The 24,425-nt window shown below is 26.4% G+C and overlaps 1 pseudogene; it reads right to left on the reverse strand.

Annotated features, from left to right (window-relative positions):
* Positions 1–220: 220 nt before the first annotated feature.
* LOC145846807 (actin-related protein 2/3 complex subunit 3-A-like) lies at positions 221–11,228 on the reverse strand (annotated as a pseudogene).
* Positions 11,229–24,425: the final 13,197 nt, after the last annotated feature.

Raw genomic sequence — 24,425 nt, forward strand, 5'->3', positions numbered from 1 at the left:
TTAGAAAAACTTAAAGCTTGAAATGAAAAATGTATTTTAGCCGTCAAATAACTTTTAGTGGTGAAAGCAACTACTTTTTTAGCAAAGAAAATAAAATAAACTAAAAAATTTAATTAAAGAATTTCTAAAAATATCACCATCTTAGTATTTATAAAAAGGCATTAAAGCAACGCATGGCTTCAACTTGATATCCAGCTTCAGCTTGATATTAAATTTCAGCTCGATATTCCGCGTTGCAAAAAGGCCGTTTTGTTTACATGCCAGGCCTGTTGAGGGACTTCTCCATGAACTTTCTCTTGCAGAAGCAGGCCCACCACTTGTTGAGTTTTCCGTCATCGTCAACTTTATCGACCAGCCTCAACCCTGTTTCCTGCCTCAACTGCGTCATGTACCCCTTCATCTTATCTGCATTTATTTGCTTATTTAAATTATTTTTCAATGAAATAATCTATTTAAACTATTTTGTGAATACATCCGAATTTAATTTAAAGATTTTTTTTTAGTGCAAGCCAATTTATTTTTTGATTTCAACGACTACGTACCCTTTCATCTCGTCTGTTAGTATTTATTTGTTTTAAATTATTTATGTTTGTTTTAAACAATTTCTTTACTTAATTTGCTGTTTGGAAAAATTCGAAGAATTAGTTCAAATAAATTTTTTTGAGAAAAAAATGCTTTTTTTTTTTTGTTTTTAACAGCCTGTAACCTTTTGTTTTGTCTTAAAAAGTGATGGAAAAAGAAAAAAATTATTTCAAAAAATAAGTATTTTGTTATACAAATATTCAGCAAACATTCTAGTAAAAAGTCTTTTAGGCTTAAAACACATTACTACAGTTTCTAAACTTTAAATATTTTTGTTGTCAGATATAAGTTGAGCTTTTAGTTTTTATATTTAAAATAAACATTGTAAGAGTTCTGTAATAACAAATTTAAAACCGGTTAACTAATAGTTGATAACTAATTTTTGGTATGAATAAAGTCATATTTTATTAAAGCATTAAGTTTTTTAACTTATTAACATCTAAGTTTAATTTCTTATTAATCTTGACAGCTTTAATTTAATAAAAACCGTTGCTTAATAATGTTTTAGCACATTAAAGCTAAAAATAAAATAAATATTATTGGAATGTTTTGGTTAAGAAATCTAATTCTTTGAAATTTACTCTAGTCATAGTTTTAGTACACAAGATTAGTTATAAAAACCAAACTTCAAGACATTCTCACTACATTTAAATGCATTACAAAAGAAAAAAAATTAATAAGTACAATACTACATTTACATATCAGGGTTGCCACTGATTTTTGAAAAATATCTTCCAGGTTTTTGAAGGTAAACGTTTTTGGGTCTATATTTTTTAAAAGTCAAGTTTAAGATTGAAAACTGTTTTAAGAAGTATAACAACATTGAAAAGATACTGTAAGCTACTTTAGCTGTGTGTTTTAATTTTTTTTTTTTTTTGGATGATGACAAGTTTTTTTTTTATCTATATGATACATTTTTCGTGTAAAGTCAAAATTTTACTACTTAACATGTAAAATTTGTTTAAAATTCCACGTTTTTTAGTGACTTTTGTTCAAATTCCAGGTTTTTTTCAAGATTCCAGGTTTTGTGGCGACCCTGATATATACAGTACACGAAAAAAAATATCTACAATAAATACTACACAGTGGGCTGGCAAGCGGCCAGACCATTTTAGTGTCTAAAAAATTGAACCAAGAGATTTATTAAATTGTTAAGAGCTTGAGTTCTTCTTTCAAAAACTGGGTTTGGTTATAAATTGCTTTAAATATGTTAAAAGTTACGCCAGGTTAAAAGGTAGCAAATTTTTGTCAAAGTTACGGTCTACAGCAACTGTTAAAAACACATTAGAAGCTTTTATACAGATATACTCTTTTAGGTTTTTTATTATTTTTAGTTAAGTGTTAATTTAAAAGGCAAATTTATTTAATAAGAAAAGCATGTTGTCACTCATTAAAGAAAATTACTATTTTTCTAAAGATTCAGTGGTATTTTTAGCTAATAAAGGGTATTTTTAAGCATTAAATTTCTGAATTGCTAAAAAATATTTTTTATTTTTTTACCTCTCAGCACCAATGAGCAAGGAATCTATAAACAGTATACAAAATAATATTTATTTTTAAAGTTTTTACAAGCGATATTTTGATGCCTATTTACTTTCTTTTATTAAAAAAAAATCAATTTTCTAGATTTGAAAAAGTCCTAAAACTTTTCGATTTTAAATAATTTATCTGATTTTTTGATAAACATTAAACCAGCATTAAGAAAAATAAAAAAAACTAGTTTTTATACATTAGTATTTCAGGTATTTTTTGTAACTTTCTGCATGCAAACTATTGACTAAAACTATGAAGAATTTCGAGTAGTCTTTTCACTGTAAAAAGCAATAACTGGCTTGACTTAAATTTACATAACTTCTTAAAAACTTAATCAGAAAAGTAATAAAACCAATTTTAAAACAAAGAAATTACGTTCAATTTAACTATGTTTAACACTTAGTTTGATTTTCTATTCAGCAAAATTATTTTAGTCAATGGCCGCTTTAATCCCACTGTGTACTACATAATAAGTAAAATATAACTTTTACACAAAACTAACTGCACCTATATGCATTTAATATCAAGGCCTAGGGGGGTCCAACATTATTTTTTACAAAAATTAACTTTAGCTTTTATATAAAAGCTTTAAGTACAAACTATAAGTCAGTTTTTATAGAATTAAAAAATATCATTTAACTTTTGAGATATTTAACTTTTTATAAAAATTTTCCAATATAAACGTATGGACCGCAAATTTTTTGGGGTCAATTTTCTCTGAAATTTAAAAATTCACTTAAAATCTATCTCCTCCTTCATTTTTCAAGCAATCTTCTTCAAATTTTAGGAAACGTTCCTTATAATAAAAGGAAAAAAACGTTACTTTAGAATTTTAGTAATTAAAAAAATAAAAATTTTATCACAAAAATTGAAAAAAAAAAAAAAATTCAAAAAAAACATATTTTTAGAAAAAAAAATTTCAATTCTAAAGTAACGTTTTTTTGTTATTGTATAAAGATTAGACTATGAAAGTTTGAAGAAGATTGCTTGAAAAATGTAGGAGAAGATAGATTTTAAATGAAATAGTCTTTTTTTGCTGTTTTAGTTTTCCCTTCCCATAGGGAACCTGTTATGCGGCCCGGCTTTGACTGGTCATATCTCAAAAATAATTCGAATTTTTTAAAACGATAAAAAGCATCTTGAAGCTTAGAAAAAACCCTGTAAAATAAGATCAACTTGTAAAAAATATGGTTTACCCCCTATGGCCTTAATCATACAAATTTAAAAACAATGCATACTAAATATTCTAACTATACCACAGTTGCAAAGGTTATCCAGGTTTTCAGAACTTCTTCCAGATTTTGAGAAGAACAAGTTTTCGGTCCGTCGTTAGTATAAAGTTAAAACTAAGGTAAAAAACTTTATTAGATAATATAATGACATTGATAAGATAATGTAAAGCTACTTAAAATTCTAACCAATAAAATTTTAAATCATACTAATTTTTTTAAGGATAGATTTTTCGTGTCTAATCGAAATTTCACCACTTTACGCATAAAAAAAGATTTTTAAATTCCAGGCTTTTTAGTGATTCTTGTTAGAAATTCCAGGTTTTTAAGTTTTCGTCAAATTACAGGTTTTTTTTCAGAAATAAAGGTTTTTTGGCAGCCTAGATGTAAGTTTATTCTTTTTAACACGTATGTATACTACAAAAATTAATCTTAAAAATTCAAATTGCATATAGAAATACTACACACATATACGTAATAAAACATCCCTGGTTCAATACGGTCCTTGGTTTATGGGAATCAATCTCACATTACATATAGAAAGACTATATATATATATATATATATATATATATACATTTTCTAATGTGTGTTAATATTTTATAGACTCCGTAGATCTGTTCTTAAATTTATTTGAGAGCAGTGAAACGCCGTTAGTTGAAATAAAGTTTTAGCACAAGAACATCTGTGGTATATATTCCGATAAGCTTAGCTTATAAGGATCTCAAGGATTTAACGCCTTTTAACGTTACATCTTATATAGTAGCAACAATTTTGGAAACTCTTTCAATTTTGCTGCAGGCCTAACTGAAATCACGGAAAATGAAAAAGAGCTAATCAGACATTGCTGTAAATCAGTACTGTTTCACGAGGGTGAACCATGGTCGAAAAAGCATAACAAGACCAGCTTTGATGTACTAATGGGAAGCTTCCATGGTGCAGAAGTTTGCAAACTGGTTGGCCTATATATTTTAGACATATTGAAGAAGGAAAAGATCTTTAGAGATGATAACTTTGGCGTATACCGTGACGGTGGTTTAGTGATGGACATTCTACAGGGACCAGATATGGAAAGAAAAGTCAAACATCTAAGAAAAGTTTTTTAAAACATTGATTTTGATGTTACCATCAAAGCCAATCTGTTTGTAACAGACTTCTTAGATGTAACTTTAGATCTTCAAAATGAAAGCTATAAGCCGTATAGAAAACCAAATGCGCATACGGTTTATGTAAATAGCAAGTCAAAGCATCCAGAGCATGTGTTAAAACACATACCGGTCGCAGTGAACAACCACCTCCAAAATATTTCTAGCAGTCAAAGCATTTTCAAGGAAACAACCCAACAATACCAGGAAGCTATAAGAGAAAGTGGGTACGATCACGAGTTAGCCTATAGCCACAAAAACGAGAAGGGTAAAAACAAGAAAAGAAGGAGAAGAATTATTTTTAATTTCTGCATTCTGCAAAAGTGTGGCAACGCGGGTTGGGAAGTGCTTCCTAGCGATTGTGGACAAAAACTTTATTGAAGACTATCCATATTGTAAATTTTTTGACAGGAAGACACTAAAAGTGTCCTACTCCTGCATGCCAAACATGAAACAACTTATAATGGCACACAATCGAAAGATGTTAGACACGCAGGACAAAGAGAGGCGAATGTGTGACTGCAAAAAACAAGAATGCCCGGTAAATGGAAGTTGCCTAATGTAATGGAAACTATTATATATAAAACGACAGTCATAACTGAAAACCAGACCAAGTTTTATGTTGGCTCTACTGGACTATCGTTCAAGAATCGCTACACAAAGCACAAGTACAGCTTCAAACACGCAAAACATAGAAGTACGACAACTTTATCGCAGTACATTTGGAAACTAAAAAATAACAAGGTTAATTTTAAAATTCAGTGGGAAATATTAACAAGAACGACAAATTAATATACTTAAAAAATGGATGTAAACTGTGCAATGCAGAAAAATTGCAATTTTAAAAGTTAAAAAATCTGAATCTCTAAACAAAAGAAACGAATTACAAACTGGCTGAATACATTATCGAAAACAATTTATCGAAAAACTCTGTTAACAATTTTGTCTAAAATAAACTAAGTATTCTATTATTACGTAATAACTAATTTTGTATAATTTTATTGCTGTACTTACAAGTTTGCTTTTCATTGAATAAAACTTGGCTGAAGACGCGTATTAAACGCAGAAACAGCTGTCCAAAGCAAAAGTTTATTTTGTGTATTTTAGTTCTATCTATATATAGAAATAAGTTGATTAACTTAATAAATTAAATTTTTTAAGACAGAGCCCACCTTTTTAATAAAAAAAGTTTATTTAGTTGTGCAAATTTTCGCATCATATATAGTTTTGCATTATGTATATAACGAACTACACAAATATAAACACAACCACACATATAATGAAACGTACCTGCTTCAATGCGGTCCTTGGGCTTTTGGTACATGTTGTTCAGCGGAAAATGCGGGTCTCCTGGCATGTGTCAAACGGCTGAATGGACAAATTTATCATCTCCTTCTGCGCTTGATTCTTCGATTGAACCTGAAATTTTGTCGTTGGCACATCAAGTAGTGTATTTGTTTGTTGGAAGTAATTTTTAGATAACAATCTAATAACAAAAATAATATTTGATGAAAAATAAAAGTATATGTTAGATACAGTTTTTTTTAAATATGACTCTATTTTTTTTTAATGTTTTGAATTTCGGAAAATCATTTTTCTAAATTCTATACTTGAATTAAAAACTTAAATCATTTTTTAAAATTTAGATTAAAACGTGAACCTACAAACATTGCTAACCTAAAAATATATATATCTCTCTTTTTTTACTTTGTGAAAAGTAACCTCAAGTGGAGTCTTATAGTTGTATATCAGAACACTCGTCTTTTATTAAAATGTTATACATAAACAACTTATAAGATGAACTTCATCTTCCACATTTATTATGAGCAATAAAACTTCAAAGTTAACTTTATTAAAATTTATAAAACAAACAATGACTAAGGTACGTTTTTTATATTTGTTTGCCTTTTGTTTTAGTGAATTATAATTGTTGACTTTTCAAATATGCCACTGCTGTGGTGACTCTATAAATGGTGGTTTTAGTAATAATAATAATAATAATAATAATAATAATAATAATAATAATAATAATAATAGTGATACTAATAATAATAAATAACAATTAACTATCAAGGGGTACAAAGCCAACTTCTCAGTCGTTCTACCAAGATTTTTACAGAGCAAACATTGACAACACTAATAAACTTTAGTCAGAAATAAATTGGAAAGTTAAATATAACAATTCAAAAACTTACGAGAATTTTATGACGAATTTCTAAAGATAATAAACTTTTCAATCTAACAATTTGTGCCTTTAACTAAACATCACAGAAAATCAAAAATATATCCTTTTAATTAAGAAATAACTATTTAGAGAAAAACTAAAACTCTATAAACAACATAAATCAGATAAGCAGATGATACAGAAATTTAAAAAGTTTCAAATAGTATTCAAATGAATAATAGAAAAGCAATTAAAATGTTTAATATGAAACATAAAAAAGTTTTCCAGAATATAAAGGCAAAAAAATAACAGCATTGTAATTTTTAAGCTTAAGATAGCACCTGCTTTTTCTGTTTTGCATTACAAAAACAATTTACCAATAGTATCTGGTTTTGATAAAGCCACTTTTTTTAATAAGGTCTTTATTGATAAAGACTACCTAAAAATCAAATAGTTTTTATAAGCAATGACGAATAATTAAAACTGTCAATCATTTTAAATATAAAATAACAAGAACTCCAGATAATATTCCTTAATTTTTTATTTAAACGTACTACATAATCAAATACAACCCTTCAAATTACACACAAATTTCTTTGACAAGAAGCTTTTGCAGAATCTTTGACCATATAATTTCTATAAAAATACTTGTGATCTTTTTTAAATAATCTTATTTCACCTAAACAATTTAGTTTTCTTCCTAACCAAACATCCTGTTTTCAATTAATAGATATTACTCACCCTCTTGGTTAGTGTCTTTTTAAGCAATAAGTCTACTAATCTATACAGATACCAAAAAGTTTTTGACTCTGTCTCCCATATTATACCAACCAAAAACCTATTGCAATACACTTTTCATAGCAGTCTACTTAGTTGGTTCAAAGAGTTTCTAAATGACAGAACTCAAAAGTAGTAATCAATAAGCATTCTCAGAATATTTACCTATTTTTTGTGGAGTCTCTCAAGGAGGGGTTATTGGCCCACTACTATTCATTACTTACATAAATGATATAGCTTCAGAAACTGATGTTAGCAGCAACATTAACCTCTTCGCAAATGACACTAAAATTTTTAGCCAATCGAACACAACTTTACAGAATTCCCTAAGTAAAAATTAACAACTGGCTAAAGAAAAGAAAATTAAATTCAAACTCTAGTAAATTTGAGTTCTAGATATTCAAAAAACACTACTATCTTTACTGTTAACTTTAAAATAAACAACACAAGGTTATCTTCAACTAAAGTGTTTAAAGATCTTGGAATTTTTGTTGCTTAAAATTTTAAATGAACCACCATATTAATTACCGAATTGCATCTACTACATCTTTTTAAGTTTTTAAGGGCTTTAAGTCTACGGATATAAACATCTTTAAAAAGTTGTTTTTCACATACATTTGTCCAAAGTTGGAACATAACACACTAATCTAGGCTCCATATTTAAAAAAAGGTATTAACCATATAGAATCTGTTCAAAGAAAATAATCAGATTAATCTCAGGGTTGCCAAATTATTTTGATTAATTTCTCCAGGTTTTCTGAATTTCTTCCAGGTTTTTAATAGTACTTATTTTTGGGTCTAATTTAGTTTAAGGTTAAGTTTAAGGTTTAAAACTGTGTAGTAGTAGTATAACAACAATGAATACTGTAAAGCTACTTTGAAATTCGTTTTTTGATATAAAAATCTTTTGATAATGACAAACGTTTTTAATATTTATGATAGATTTTTGTGTCAAATAGAAGTTTCACTACTTAACATGTAAAAATTGTTCAACATTTCAGGTTTTTTTGACCTAAATTAGCAAAGTCCAGGTTTTCCAGGATTCCAGTTTTTTTTTTGGCAACCATGTAATCTTCAACCACTGCAATATTTTTCATATGTCTAATCGTGATAGACTAACAAAACTTAATATTAAATCTTTAGAATACAGGAGATTTGAATTTGACATCATGACTTTTTTTAAACTAGCTAATGGTAAAGTTACTATTAAAATATACAATCAACTTTTGAACCTTATAGAACTAATTAGTTATAAAAATATATTTTTATCAACAATTGTCAACTCAAGCTTACGCCTAAGTAAAGCTTGAGTTGACATTGTTGAATAAAATATGTTTTTATAACTAAGCTCTTAAATATTGAGCACTTTACTTCATATAGTTTTATAATATATGAACTAATCACTTACTGAGAGGAAATAGCAAAAAATTTACAAGCAAACATCATTTCAATAATAAGGCCCGGCCTAATTCTTTTTTTATTGGTTTGTTGAAACATGGAACAAACTTAGTTTCTTGATGAATTAGTTTCTTGCAAAAAAGTTCAAGAACTTTGATTAAAGTTTAAAAAGTTTGATTTAAATAAAATTTTTGTAAGTAAAATTAATAAGAAATTTTTATCAACCATTAATCTAATTTTGAGATTTAGCTTAATCCATAGTTAACTTTTTTTAAACAGCACCTTTCCTCTGTTAATGATTAGTACTTTTTCAATATGTTAAAAGATTACTTATCTGACCAGTCCATTTGTAATGTGCTTGGGGCTTTAGGCTTATACTTTAGTTGTTAGTCAATGCAATTAAATATTTCATGTTGATTGTTCTACATCAAAGTGCAAATAAGTATCAGTTTGTGGTTGAAAATTATTTGCTTTTTATTTTAATATATAAATGTTATATATATTATATTAAAATATGTTTTTATCTTTGTTTTAAAACAAATAAACTTTTTGTGTTATTTAAATTTTTGATTTAATTGTTATGTGTCTCTCTGTTTAAGTGGCCTAGGTTGATCTTATGGACAATAAACACTAAAGTATTAAATCAAATACAATGTTGTTTAAACAAATTATGTAAGTCACAGTTGATTAATCAGCTTTTAAGTGAAGACAGAGACTTATGAAATAATTTTCTTAATTTTTTTCATTTAACAGTAATTAATAAAATATTTGAAAAAAACAAACTAAAATAATGTAACTCTGAACTAGGAGACTAAATCTGGTCAACTTTTAGAAAAATATTACTTTTATTGAATACCAGCTTTGCAATGTTAATATCTTTATTTAATGGATACATTTCATTTCAAACAACTGTATACAACTAGTTGTCAAAAATTATTAAAATCTAATTTTGAAATTTTATATAAAAAATAGGTGTAAATATTTATAAACAACTAGTTGTAATTATTTATATTAAACCAACTCTCTGCAGTTTTTTCAGACATTCACTGATGTAAAGAGTGATGTAGATCAAAAGTTCTGTCTGAGTCTGATTTTATTTCGTAATTGCGAAAGAATATGTTTGCTCTGTTGAAAATATAAAAAAATTACTTGTTATATTTAAGTATTTAAGTTGGCGTTATTTGTATTGTTAAAATGAATACTATATAGTCAGGGTTGTCAATTTTTTTGGCAATATCTCATCAAGTTTTCAAAACTTTCTCCAGGTTTTATTATTAATTAATTTTATTATTTTTTGGGTCTATTTTTAGTTTAAAATTAAGTTTAAGGAAAAAAACTGTTGTAAGTAAAAAAACTATTGAAAAGGTACTGTAATGCTACATTAAATTTGTTTTTTAACTAAACATTTTTTAATGATGACAATTTTTCTATATAATAGACTTTTTGAGTCAAGTCAAAATTTTACTACTTAGAATGTAAAACTTATTTATAATTCCAAGTTTTTCCAGAATTCAGGTTTTTTGGCAACCCTGATAATTAACAATGTATACAAACAAAATAAGATGTTTTAGTTTTCTCAGCAATATTTGGCTTGCAAGCACATGTAAAGTAAATGTTCGTTTTAAACAAAATGTAGTGATACAAAATTTATCAGATTGTTTTACTGATGATGTCATTAATACTAAACTGAAGAAACTGAAACAACAATCACTATGTATGTATAATAAGTTTACAACATATTAACATTGACAAACTCAAAGACAAAAAATTACAGGGTTGCCACCCTTTGAGTCAAAAAATCTTCCCTGAGTGACCAAAAACTTCCCTGAGTTACCTTAAAATTCCCTGAGTTTCCCTGTTTTTTTTTTTCAAAACCTTAAGAATTTTACTATATATTAAAAAATTACAATGTTAATTGTAAGAATATTGAAGAACTAACCGCAAGGTTAAAAAATTTCTAAATAAGCACAAAAATTAAATAAAATTAACTTTTTTGAACAAAATATTGAAACTGGATTAACTAAATCTCATTCTAGATCTAGAAAAAAATGTCGTTAAGATTTTTTTAAATCTTAAAATGTTCATGAAATTTTTAGAAAAACCAAAACTGCCCTGAGTTTCCCTGACTTAATAAAAAAAAATCAAAATTCCTTGAGTTTTCCTGAGATTTTCTATAACTTGAAAATTCCTTATTTCCCTGAATGTGTGTGGCAACCCTGAAATAAACACTAAATGATTACTATGCTGGCCAAACACAAACTTGAAATATCCAATTGTTTCGTCAATGATGTCGTGGTCATCAGTTTTTGGAGCTGGTCCCTTGACCCTTGTCCTAAGCGGCAACATGGCCATATTTGCTATGGAAACTGGGGAGGTCAGTGACGAATGGTAAGCTGGCATACTTATATATTTGCTGTGAAACATAAAATTGATGAATACTGTAAAAAGATACTGTAAAACTACTTTAAATGTGTCTTTTAATAAGAAAATTTAAAGATGTCAATTTTTTTATCTATATGATAGGTTTTTTGTAAAAAAATCAAACTTTTACTAATTTTCAATATAATTGGTGATTTTTGATCAAAATTACAGATTTTTCTAGGACTTGTGGCCACATTGATAAAATCAGGTGAAAACGTTGATGGTTGCGTGCAAAAATAAAAATTGGTGATAAATAAGTTTTCTATTGTGGCAAAATATTCCTAAAATAAGTTTTTATACAACCGACAAAGTTGAGATGACATAACAAAATTATTTTTAAGTAGCTTAAACAGTATTTACACAAATAGTTTGTTTGAATTTTGTTGACTGTATGTATTTAGTTGGTCAGGATGGAATCAGAGAAATTCATAGGAATTATAAAGTGCTTTTTTGAATTATATAAAAAACTAAAACTATTTAAAAGCAAACACTTCAGAGGGGTAAAGCACTTTTTTATGTGATCTTATTTCATATATTTTATTAAGCTACAAAATGCATTTTTCAATTTTTGAAAATTCAAAGTATCTTTTGAGATACAGCCGGTCAAAGTTAGAGGCAACCCATAGGTTCCTTATGGGAGGCACAAACTTAAACAGCAAATAACTAGAAATCACTAAAAATTTATCTTTTTTTTTTTGTTTTTTTGAAATAACTACCTTAAGTTTTCAGGAAATGTTCCTTGCAATATTTAAAAAATTCTGTCAGAACAAAACTTTAAAAAATTGAAACATCAAAATTTTTTAAGAAAAAATTGTTTTTTTTTTTTGTTTGTTTTTTATATAAAATTTTTAAACATCGAGGAACACTTCCTAAAATTTTTAAGTAGTTATCTCAAAAAAACTTTGATTTTTATGGAAATAGTCTATTTTGCTGTTTTAGTTTGTGCTTCCCATAAAGAACATTTTGTTACCTCCTACTTTGACCTGCTATATCTCAAAAATTATTTTGAACTTCTAAAGTCTGTAAAATGCATTTTTTAGCTTAATAAAAACTAAATTAAATTAAATTAAATTGTGAGAAAAAAGTGATTTATCCCCCTCCCCTCTACCCTTAACTTAGTTAAAATATATTTAACTTAACAATGTGACATTCTCGAGTAAATAAAAAAACTACATGTTTTAATTATATTGAAATTAGTATGCAATAAAATCCATGAAATCATGTTAATTTTATAAAATAAAATGTGTTGACTGACTGCATGTGTTACATCCAAAGTTCAAACAACCTTTGAAAGAAATGTTTAACTTTTAAAATCTACAGACGTTACTCAGCTGGATTTTGGTAGAAAAAATCAGAACTAACAATTTCATGATATATTATGTCATCTATCAACTATGCTTTCATATTTAGTCCTTAGTGTAGCATCATTTATTACAATAAAAATAATCAGTTCTAAGTATTAAAAATTTCATATTCTATTGATCATTTGACAAAATTTTATAACTTATTTCATTATTTACACCCTTACACTTGGACTATTTGAACTATTAATACAGCTGTTTAGGAAGTCTTAATTAATATATTGCATACTAAACAACCACTTTTTTAAGAGACAAAATAACTTTGTATTATTTTGCAGACTTTAATAAGTTACTAGTTGGTTCTTACCTATTTTAAATTAAGATTGAGAAATCAAGGATAAACATGGAAATTTTCTATATTGATAAAAGTTATTAAAAATACTTTTTTTATAGTTTTCAACTATGGGTAACTTGGCCACAATTAAAAGTAATCATTAAAAAATTAATCTTTTAGAATAAAAAAGATGATGTTTATTTATTAATTGCTTTTTGTATGGTATAATGCGCTGTTGAAATATCATATAGGCAACCTTTATGTTAGAAATAAGAAAGAAGAAAATAAAAACACATAAAATTTGAATTGCCAATAAAAAAACAGTATTTAAAGCATTTGCAAATATATACAATAAATTAAAAGTTTTTAATATGCTAGTTTTTAAACTTAATAAATGTCAATGTTTATTGTGTAATACTGTTAATAATCTTTTTACATACACAAAAGATAAAAAGTAAAGTTAGAAATTTTAAATATTTAGTAGGAATTTATGTGATACTGCTAAAAATGTTAAATCAGTTTATAAGTGAAAAGTATAAAAAGTTCTGTTAAATTTAGTTTAAACTGCTTAGTCAAATATTTTTAGATGCATCTGTAATAAACAGTTTAACAACAAGATTGCCACTGTTCAAGTCAAAGAAACTATTCTAATTGATTAAAAAACTGTCTTAAGTCATCAAGAAAATTTTTAAATGCATATTTTATTATTAAAACTTGAGAAAGTTTTTAAAAGTTGATTCTTTTACAAAACTGGTTAGAAAACAAGAAAATATTGAAACTAATTAACCAAATCTCATTAAAAGTCTATAAAGAACAGGCTGGAGGTTTTCATATACCTTTAAATATTTTAAGTCTAAGAAAATAAAAATAAAACTGGCCTAATTTATCCAGAGTTAATTACCAAAACTTCCTAATTCATCTTGAGTTATCTTCAGTTTTTCATAACTTTTAAAATATCCTGAGTGTGTGGCAACTCTGTAACAACATACATAAATTTCTAACAGTATTCTTTTCTAATGTACTTTTCTACCTTCTACTTAGTAAATTGGCATTGAGTACAACATGTAGATTACCAACAAATTCTTTATAGATAAAAAACAAAACAATAATTAATTTATTTAAAATTTTGTTTGTATCATAAACTTTAAAAAAAAGACTACACTAATTAAAATTTATATAGTCAAAAAAACTGACTTATAGTCTATGCTTGTAAATGATTGGTAAAAATTAATAATGATAAGTTGTAAAAATTATAAGCAAATAGGCTAATAAACATTTTATTATGTAGTGGCATTTTCAAAACAAATTTTATTTCAAAAAACTAATAGTTATTTTTTCAACTCTGTAAAAAGTGACTGTAAGTATAAACTTTAAGATTCCATAGAAGTGCTAATGTTAATTTTTGCAAAAAAAAGTTGATTTAATGTGCCCTCAAAATGAAAAATTTGTCATAAAACTATATCTCAAAAATGTTTCCTAAGTGTTGGTTGTTGCTAAACAGAGAGAACAAAAAATATTTTACTGTAAAAGAACTTTCATTTTTAACTTTGTTTGTACTTCATTCTATATTTTTAAATTCAAATTTAAAGACATTTTTTAATAAATATTACCATATTTAATGATAACAGAGACAACTAAGTAATAATAACAGAACTTTGTGATAAATTGAATCTTTGAAATATCTAGTGAGCATAGATATTTAAATTCATTAATTTACCTTGAATGTTTGCAAGCACGGTTGCTAAAGGTTTTATGAAAGTTTTTTAAAGTTTTCTGAATTTTTTCCAGGTTTTAGAAATACACATTTTTTGTCTAATTAAAGTATTAGGTTAAGTTTAAGGTAAAAAAACTGTGTTAAAAGCCTGTAACTTGTAAAACTTCTTAACAGTATTTTATGATAAATAAAAAAAATTTTACAGAAATAAAAATATGAACGTTGATAACTATGGTCAATAGATTGGTGTAGAGTAAACACCTGACACCATGTATTTATTTTTATTAAATAGTAACAAAAATGTAATTTTTACATCAATAAAAATGAATTTGATAAAGAAATTATTGTATATGATAGATTTTGGAACATTATAAAAATTCTAGTGTTTTAAATTTAAAAATTGTTTATAAAATTTCAGGTTTTTAACAAACTTTTGTTCAAAATTCTTTGCTTTTCCAGGTTATTTTGGCCTAAAATGTCAAATTCAAGGCTTTTCCAGGATTTCAGGTTTTTTGGCAACCCTGTTGCAAAACACTAGTTGTTAGTTTATTATAGAGGGTTTTGCTTCTGTAAACAATTACCACATGTTCTGGATAACATTTAAATAAAAACTATTAACTTGTATTTATAACTCACTCTCGACTTATAGAGTATAGGATTAATAAAAACATTAGCTTTAGCAATTGCGATCTGTTTGGGCTAAGATTTCTAGGATAAGATTAATGGTCTTGATGATAAAAACAAAAACAACAAACCATTAAAAGTTTTTTTTTATTTGGAAGTAAATGTTTTTTTATTGGAAGTAAATAGTTATTGTAGAAGTCTAATTGCATTTGTCACAGGTGTGTTTATTTTACAAAGGACATACCTGAAAACTTAAGCCTAAAATAATAGTTTTTTAAGTCGTTATGATAAAAAACATAAACGAACTTAGAAAACTAAAGACCATTAAGAGTGTTTTGATATGTTTTTTATTGGAAATAAATAGTTATTGTAAAAGTTTAAGCACATTCGTCACAAGTGTGTACAACATAAATTTATCTACAACTTCTCAATCTTAAATGAACAAATTACTTAAGCAGCTTGTTTTTGCTTAATCTTAACTCAAACAGATTTCAATAGCTTTAGCAAGTCTATTATTAAGTAAACTTAATAATATATGTAAATTCATAACAAAAAAAGATATTAATTCTAAGATTAAATTATATTATACTATTTTTCACATCTTTTTAATCATCAAACATTGCTTATAGTTATTTTAATAAACTAAAAATGTTCTTAAAGGGTTCTCAATAAAAGGTTTCATCTTATTTTAGAAAATTTGTATCAACTTAGATAGAGTGAACAATCACAACTGTGATAACTAAACCTGCAAAGGTAAAAAAGCGTTTAAAAGTAAAATTTTTCATGCTAACTTAATTTTATAAATATAAAAATCAAAACTTTTACTTAGTGTAAAAAAGGTAAACAATAATTGGCCTAAACTTACACTTTGTTTAAATGAAAACATTTTGATGTCTAATTACTTTAATGTTGACCACAAAACAGAATAGGCAAAAAGAGCCAGCCTGAAAAAGCAAAAACTAGCCTAAATTTAGCTTCAGTTAAAAAATAATATCTAACTAAAAAATTTAGACAAAAGGTTAATAAGCAAGCTTAAATACTTAAATACAGCAAAATAATAACAAAAGTACTTAGTAAAAACATGTTTATGTATGTTATGGGTTTTGATGTTGCAAAGTGAGTTTAAAAACCTTCATTAAGACCTCTAAGCCATCACCCATTATTTAATTTGAAAATATATTTTAATTCATAAAAATTTGCACGAGCTTTAAAAAACAAATAAACAATTATGATTAAAAAAACTAGCCTGTTTGAATGATACACATCCTGACTTTGTGGTCACTGTTCTTACCTCAACTAATTCAAATAAAATGTGTTATCTGCAGTTGTTCCATTTATTTTATTACACTTAAGTTATTGAAATTATTTGAAATTTGAACAATCTATATCTCAAAAAACTAGTCTTCTACTAATTTACATTTGTTTATTGAGATTTTAATATTTTCAAACAAGGAAGTTAACTTTTGTTTTACTATTGGTAGTTTAAGGTGGAACTCTTTTGAGATTTTGTCTAAAAAATGAAAACTATTGTAATATCAAGATTTAATTACAAAGCTTAACATAAATAAAAAACATTAAATTATAAAACAAGTTTATATTATAAAATAAAATACTTTAAAATTAATATACTTTATAAAAAACAATTATCACGTTGAAATTTTATGAAATAATATCAAAAACTTTATTCAAGTAAATTTTACCTACAGTCTACTGCTACTCTAGTAGAGATACCAGACATGTCTGGTACCTGTACTCTACAGTCTTTACACACGTTCATGAAATAAAGAATTCTGAACACTGAATATCACTCTGTGTGTTTTAAATAAAAGTTTAGTGCTCTATTAATTGAGTAGCGATAGTTTCGTAGAAATTTGAAAGCTGTGATAAACGGTATAGTTAAAATTTTGTGACAACCTTATCGCCACAACTTAGTTTAGAGTCGAAAACTTTGCCTTAAATAACTAAATTCTGTTAAACCTAGTAAAGCTTTTTTCTTTTGATTTTTGAACATGATTTGTTAAAAACGCGTTTAAGACAGAGTTGTAAGAATTATTAAATTTGTACATGTACATTAGGGTGCTTAGTAAATATGTCGCTTTAAGTTTTCAGCTGAAAAGAATTATACTTAGCAAAAATCTTCTTGCGCAAAATTTAAAACACTTTAAGAAGCGCAACTTTTGTTTTTATGAAAACAACCTAGTTGCTTTATTTTTTGAAAAAAAAAGATTAAAACTCATTAGAATTTGAATAAAGTTGAACAAAATGAAAAATTGCTCTTGTAAATTTTTCTTAAAATAATATTAAATTCTGCACAATTTATTTTTCTTTATTATTGCCAAATGTAAAACGATTTTAATCTCAAAATTCTAAGGTCGCAGTTTTATATCTGATACAGTTAGCACCTAGGTTGTTTTCATAAAACCAAAAATTGCGCTTCTTAAAGTGTTTTTAATTTTGCGCAAGGTGATTTTTGCTAAGTATAATTCTTTTCAGCTGAAAACTTAAAGGTGGCATATTTTCTAAGCACCCTAATGTAAATATACAATTTTAATAATTCTTACAACTCTGTCTTAAACGCGTTTTTAACAAATCAAGTTCAAAAATCAAAAGAAAAAAGTTTTACTAGGTTTAACAGAATTTAGTTATTTAAGGCAAAGTTTATTTAAGGCAAATTATCGCTCACAAACAGAAATGCATTTTTACCGCACACGACTAACTTATAATGTCAAGCAGCAATGGCAATAAGACATATTGAACTATAAAATAACCGAGTTATAGTGATCAATTTAAAATTCGTTGCGTTTAAGGAAAGCTTTTGCTATTGCACAACACATTAAGCAGAGGACAAAAAGATTAATGTATTATCAAAACAATTTTCACTACATTTACAAAGACTTTACCACGCTTTATAGTTTATTTTTGCTCAAAACATAGTATTAAATTTAGTTAAATTATTGGGAAACAAACAAAAGTTACACGATGCAGAACATTGACGTTTCACATTGTAAAGAACAGCAGAGAAATTCTTAATTTAAATTAAAGTAAAATCGCATTAAAACTTCTAAGTATTTTATAAAAGGATAACTTCAGTATAAGTTAAACTTGTTTCTGGCTTTAACCAAAATAGCTATCAAATACATTAAAATTGACAGTCACTGAACAGAAGATAAGAATTTTTTAGTTAAAAGTTCGGGAAAAAAAATTCAATACCAAAACGATAATTATAAATGCAACTGCAGATCTTTTACTGTTAAAAGCTTTATCTTACTTTTTTTCCTTTATTCCACCATTTCCCAGCATTCCATTTCACAGTCAAATTAATTTTTGCTTTCTTGTATGTTAGAATAAAAAAATTATGAAAAGTTATAATATTGGGAGTTACTGAACAATATGAAATTCTTCAAATAAAAATTTGGAAAAACAACTTGTTAACACTGAAAGATTGAAACTTACAAATAAAGCTGCAAATTTTAAACTGTCAGAAGTTCTCCTTTATACATTTGCTTTAAAAGTTTTTTAGTAAATGAAATTTCACTTCACATTTCAAAATCTTTTTTGTTTTTTTTTAATAAAATAATTATGAATATTGCAACAATGGAATAAGTGATAACAAGACTTTAATTTTTTTTTTGATAAGAGAAGTTCATAAAAAACAATTTTTTTCTCTTAAACCAAGAAATACAACTAAGCTTCTTGAACATTTAAAATCTAACTTTATGTACAACATTTCAAAGTGTTCTAACAAGAAATTTCATTTAACTATTACATTTACAAATAAAATAGTCGTTAAGCGATTATAAAGACGAGTATAAGTATAGACAAATGTTAAACAACAAAACTATGAAAATCTCTATAGTTTAACTTTAGTTAGGACAATAGTTAATTTCGACAACACACGAACTAAGTTAAACGATTAGACGAACTTATTTTAAAACTATAATGTTGTTTATCAAATGATTTCATGTTGAGATTGCACGACAGTCAAAAGTTTAACCCAAGTCTAAAACTTATTCAAATTAAATTAAAACTCTAATGGGATAGCTTCTCGAAACTATTTAGGAGTTGAACTTTTTATCGAAAATTTTAACTGGCAGATCAGCATTAAAGACTTTCTCAGACAAAATAAGTTTCTTTATGACATTGCGAACAAAACTTTCTACCAATTTTCATCGATGAGTTATATAAAGAAAAACTTCAAAAAAGTCAAACAATGTTAACTATTCTATTACTACAACACATGTTTGCAAAGTTAATCAAAGTTGTCATGTAAGTATTACCTAATACTTAGCAAATCTTAGCTTTGGCAATGACAACGAGTACAATAAAAACATAACGTCTACAAAATAACTTTACACTAATATTTTGACTAATGTAGTTTTTTATTCCTTGATACATTTTTAAGGTTACTCTGTAAGTTAAGTTTTACTTTTTAATTTGTTTTTATGTGAAGCTTATTATATATTTATTAAGTTGTTTTCAAAATCTATTTGTACATTAAAAACTATGATTTATTTTTACGTGAACATTTACATTGCCTTAAGATTTTACAACAACTATAGTTATGAGAATTAGAAATCATAATTGAGTTATAAAATATATTATAAGTACTAAATATTTACTTATTTTTGAAATACATTTAAACCATACAGATAAAGTTTACAGACTTTATTAAAGTATATTGTGATTTACAAGTTTTGTTTTATAATCATGTTTATTCTTATTTATTTATTTAAAAATGATATATTAGTTTTTATTTTCACAGCATTTTAAAAATTGTCCGTTTTTATATTATTACGGAACTTTATATTGCATTTTCGTTGTTGTTCTTATAAAAAGAGCAACAAGATCTAAAGGAAGAAACGGTGTGGTGCCGATGGTAGACTATAATTTCCATAGTCAATATTGGCAGAAATGGGTATAAAAAAGAGTACACACCATTTTTTTTTTTAAATAGTTTTGTTTTGAGTTAATTTAAATAAAAAATAAGCTATTGATTAATAGTAATACTGATTTTTCATAGACCTTAAGTTTCTTTTTTATTTTTTCAATAAAAACTGCTCAAAAATGTTATAAGATGTATGGTGTGAGGCTCGATGACCGAAAGGACTTTCTCCACAACAATCTATTGACCATAGATGTGTTGTGAGCATTCATGTTTTCTTTCTTTTGTTTGAATAAAAATAACAACACTTACAAACTTCTGGTTGCAGTATAAACAACCTAAAACAAAAACAAACTGCAATTTCATTTTGACATTTCTTTGTAGATAGTCCACTAGTTTTTGAATTAAATTCTGTTTCATAAAAGTTAATTAACAAATGAAGATGTTATATAGTCTAAAAATCCAATATAAAATTAAATATTGTTTTTCCTTTAAGTAATCTTTAAAATTAAAATCTAATATAAAACTTTAATTTTGATTAAATATAAAGCATAAATATACATTTAAATAAACAAGAATATTTTTCACAAAGTTAGAAAAATGAAGAATAAATAATTTGATAACTATTGATCATAAAATAGTAGTAAGCAATAAGTTGAATTTTTGTTGATTGCATTACCTACTCAATTAAAAGTGCGTAATTTTTATGATAAAAACTTTTCTTTGTAAAAAACTTTAAAGTAATCCAACACACACATAAAAATTGTTATCACACTTTTTTTTGAGAAATAAAGAAGCATAAATTGATGACGAAGTTTTAACGGTTTTTTTATGATTAACATTGGAAAAAAATTTTCTTAATTCAGATTGACAAAACTAAGATGTGTTACATTTCAAAGTTTTCGTCATTTTTTTAGACATATTCATTTAAAAAACGGCTTATTCAAATAGATTTTTTTTTAATTTTTCATTTAGACAGTTAGTTTTAAAGCTCTATTGCACTTTTAAAATAAATTATCAGTTACAAACTGTTAGAAAATAGAATTAGTTATTTGACCCCGTATATTACGGCTTACTTGACTTTAATTAAGAATACAGTCATATAAATTATTAATAAATACTTCAAAATTTATGTCTAACAATATTAAAGTTAGAACTTTTATTCTTAAATTAGATTACTCGTAAAAGAAATGGGATTTTCATCATAATAAATAGTAAAAATAAGTTGTTGGTTGATAGTTTATAATATGCTAAAATATAAAAACATTCTTTTATCGTAAAACACAGCTTCTTTGAAACAGAACTTGATTTAAAACAGGAGCCGGCAGCTTTTATAAGTCGCGGCCAACAAAGAAGTAAAAGCTACTTGCGGGCCGCACTGTATACTAGTTTATCAAAAGACAAAAAAAAAGGTGCTGAAAATATTTGGTCCTAGGACCGGGTGCACAAAGAGCCTTTCGGTTATCGAGTCGCACACCACGGATACCTTTTAACGTCTTGTCCAGGACTAAAATTCAGGTGTAGATAAAAATACTCAGCAGTTTGTTTTTTAATTGTTATGATAGCCGATTAAAAAAAACAACAATAAATGAAAAACGTGATAAAGTAAACGACAATAGAGTTTCTCGTAAAAAGTAATTATTAAACTAGAGCTATTTTTTTTTCCTAAATAAACGAACAAATTGTAGATCATGGGTCGACAAACTGTGACCTGCGGGCCAAATACGGTCAACTCTGCGGCCTGTAAGCTACTAAGGCTGAAAATATACTTTTTTAAAACAATGAAACATAAGTTTTTGTGGTATAAGCTTACAATTAGGCTCTTAATTTGGTTATTTCTCTTGTAACTCTAATAATTTATGCGTCATTTCGTAACAGTTTAACTTAGTTTATAACGATTGTAATATATATAATCGTAATATAGTCTAGAAAGTAAATCTTTAATTCAATCTTAGTGACTTCAACGTATACCTTACTATAAAAAACTTAGTATAGAACAAAACACGATACACTAACACTATCAAAAAAAGAATATTTACTTAACTGCGTACAATCGATAATACTAAAAGTATAGATACAGCACTCAAAGTTTGATATACAATTTACAATAAAGCGATAAAATATAAAACTCACGCGCGTGCGAGTCAGAGCTCTACGGTTTGTTTGCAGGGCAAATTTAATTATTGTTTTAGCATTTGTTTACAGTTTTCAGCAATTCTTACTGAAATTAGAGTCAAGCTAGGATTTAAAGCGTAAAGAACGTCTAAAAGTCCGCTTTGGTTGAACTACAATAGAAGTTTCTACTTGAGAAACGGTTATCAAAAAAAATGCTGGAAATAAATACAAGCAAATAAACAAAAGCTGAAAAGTAAGCGATCAACAAAAGATGAAAAGTGTAATGAGATACATTTTATTTCATTTCTCAGCGGTTTTTACTGAAGTTAGTGGACTTAGTATAAGTGCAATACTGAGTAAGATTCGCCAAAAAACAACGAAAGCTGAATGCATATAATAGCTAAAATACAATCTAAGTTACGTTCACAACTAGACCGAAACACGTTCTGGTAAATATTTTTCTAGGTCTTGTTTGTAACTAAGTCAAACAATACACGATTCTAAGAAAAAAAACAGTGAAATCTTGTTCACAAAGAATTTAAAATGTGCCTGCTAAAAACTAAAAAGCATTTGCTTTAATTGTAACTAGTTGTAACTTTTTTTGCCAACAATGATAGCTAACCAGAAAGAAAAACGAAAGAATCTGCAAATGCAAAGCGCTTTCGCTTTAAACAAAAAACTGCGACGCTTAACTACGACGGTAGTTTTAAAGTTTAAGCAAGAATATTCATAAACTGCAAAACTCCCCTTTTAAGCTGCGCTAGAGAGATACAGTGTTAAGCTAGAGTAAAAGCTTTTCTCTTTTTTTTAGTCTCTCGGAACAAGCAGATTATGCTTACACTCTTTACTGGTGCTCTATCATTGCTTATTTTACCCTGTTTTTGTTTTAAAATAGTATTTTTATGTTGATTATCACATTTATTTCAAAATAACAGCGGCCCGCGAAGACTTTTTTCCAATTAATGCGACCATTCTATTAAGTCGAATTGATGTGCGCAATTTTTTATAAGAAAATTGACCGCGATTTACAAAAGGCTTCTGACACCTAATCAAGATAAATGATTGCATATAACTAGCTCAACTATAACAGAAACTATGTTTATATTGAACGTAAAGTTTGAGTTGAATACTATGTCCGATGAATAATGACGTAATAATCAATCTAAAGGTTTTCTAATTTTAAACTTTTAGTTAATCAAAACAGAGTATATTCAACTTAATAAAAGTTGTTTTCTAATTTAAACTCCAGTAATCAGTTTCAAATGTTAAGCAATATAATCAAGACAGCTCAAAGGAAACCAACAATATAAAATATATACGAAGGAACAAGTTAAAAGTTTGTACTGAAATAAGATTTTGTTATAACTTATTTTTTAGAAAAGGCAAAGCTAATTACTTGATTTACTTGTAGTTACTGAACTGAAAATGAAATACTTTAATAAATTGTTAACAAACTTTTTAAAGTTCTTAAAAGCTAATGTAAAGGCTGCAATGTCTAGTACAATAAAAATAGTTACTGCTGTAATAAAAAATATTTACCGTTTTATTGCATTAATTTTGTTTATAGTTTACATAATGCAGTTTTTACTAACAAAACGAAGCGTAAGAACCACATGTTACTTAGATTTCAAAACTTGTTTTTCAAAAGTTGTCATACTGTATTATATTCTAAATGTAGTTTTTAAGCAGGAATGCAACTCAGAGATTGTAAAAATCTTAATTTAGATGATTAAGTTTTATTCTTTATTTAATATGCAGAAGTTTAAACAGAAACAAACAAATATAAATTTAGAATTTCTTCAAATCAAATTCGAATCAAGCCCCTCATTTAAGTAAGCAACTTAAGCAGATTTCAAAATGTATTTATACAATAAAACTGTTTTAGTACCCTTGTTTTAAAAGCTTCTATCACAAAAAAAGTTGTGTTACACTTCTTTAGTATCAAACTAGTGTCTTAATTAATCAAAGTTTTGAAAACTTAGAAATGTATCTTACTGTAAACTTTTTGTAAATGTTTTATACAGAGTTTATAGATACATACAAAAAAAGTTGCTGACTTACAAGATGTCAACTATGATAACTTAATGATTTCGGTAACAAACTGTTTTTATCAGCTACTTTAATAACTAACATAAGCAAAAAAGCAAATACTTTGAAGAAACTTTAAAGACATAAGACTGAGCCATTGTTTGAATATTAAAAAATG

The sequence above is a fragment of the Thalia democratica genome, unplaced genomic scaffold (assembly GCF_965202585.1).
Source record: "Thalia democratica unplaced genomic scaffold, ktThaDemo2.hap1.1 HAP1_SCAFFOLD_660, whole genome shotgun sequence".
Lineage (NCBI taxonomy): Eukaryota > Metazoa > Chordata > Thaliacea > Salpida > Salpidae > Thalia > Thalia democratica.